The sequence below is a fragment of the Lontra canadensis genome, unplaced genomic scaffold (assembly GCF_010015895.1).
Source record: "Lontra canadensis isolate GAN:19392208 unplaced genomic scaffold, GSC_riverotter_1.0 scaffold144, whole genome shotgun sequence".
NCBI classification, from domain to species: Eukaryota; Metazoa; Chordata; class Mammalia; order Carnivora; family Mustelidae; genus Lontra; species Lontra canadensis.
The window spans coordinates 1562798-1564164 of NW_022631138.1; the positions used below are offsets into that span (position 1 = coordinate 1562798).

The 1367-nt window shown below is 46.9% G+C and overlaps 1 pseudogene; it reads right to left on the minus strand.

Moving 5' to 3' along the window:
* Nucleotides 1-856: 856 nt before the first annotated feature.
* LOC116858946 lies at nt 857-1097 on the minus strand (annotated as a pseudogene).
* Nucleotides 1098-1367: the final 270 nt, after the last annotated feature.

The window sequence follows — 1367 nt, forward strand, 5'->3', positions numbered from 1 at the left end:
CCATCGATGGCCTGCAGGGGCCAGTGGCTCATCCCACCATGTTCCTGATGACCTGTGGTGAGACTGTCACCCACACATTTCTCTCCATCGTCATTTTAAAAAAAGTGTGCAGCTCGGTGGCTTTTAGCACCTTCACGACATGGCGCAACCATCGCCCTATCTATTTCCAAAGCTGCTTTGTCACCTCAAACGGAAACTCTGGGCCCTTTAAGTTTAGCTCCCTGTTCCTCTCCTGCCCCATCCCCGGTGACCACCATTCTGCTTTCTGTCTCTCTGAACTTGCCTAAGCCAGGCACCTCAGCTGAGTGGAAGCTACCGTATCTGTCCTCTTGTGTCTGCTTCAGTCAGCAAAGCGCTCCTGAGGTCTCTTCATGTTGTATCGTGTGTCAGCACGTCATCCCCTTGTAAGGCTCAATAATCCTCCAGCGGGTGTAGACGCCATGCTTTCCTTCTCCAGACATCTGTTGATGGACATCTTGGTTGCATCCACCTTTCAGCTATGATTAAGAATGCTGCGATGAACATTAGGGTGCAAGTATCTGTTTGAGCCTCTGTTTTCAATTCTTTCGGATTTATACCTAGGACTGGAATTTGCTGAGTCATACGGTATCTGGATGCTTAGCGTTTGGACAGATCACCGAGCTGTTTTCCACAGCGGCTGTCCCACTCTGCCTTCCGAACGGCGGCCCTCAAGTTCAAATGTCCCTGCCTCCTCTCCAACACTTGGGGATGAAGTAGTATGTCGCTGTGGTTCTTATTTGGTTTGGTTTGGATTTTACTTTCTTCGTTGGTTTTACCATGCGGTACGTGAATACAGTGCGCAACCTTCTAGAAGGGGTAGATGAGCATAACCGAATTATTTTTCATCAAGCGGGAAAATGCTTCCTTGATCGATGTTCTCCAAACCCCTTGACACATGGTAACGATTAACTCAGAGACCCGCCTATCTCTTTCCATCAGGCTCCGCTGACATGAATAATGGGCAAACCTTTTTTCTTGCCCCCATTAGTGAACCTGTGAACGTGTTCAGAGGCTTTACTGGGGATGAACAAGCACAGGGCCATGACGTTGATCCCGGGCAGAATCTGGAACCACATCGGGCCAGGCTGTGGTTGCCAAGGCCAAACCCGACATCACTGTGGTTTTGATTTGCATTTCCCTAACTAACGATGGTGAACATCTTTTCGTGGGTTTATTGGCCATTTGTGTATCTTCTTTGGAGAAAGGCCTATTTGGACCCTTTGTACATTTTTAAACTGAGTTTGTTTTCCTGTTGTTGATTTGTAGGAGTAGTTTATATATTCTGGCTATTAAACCTTTATCACATATAAGATTTATAAATGTTTTCTCCTAGTCTATTGGTTGTC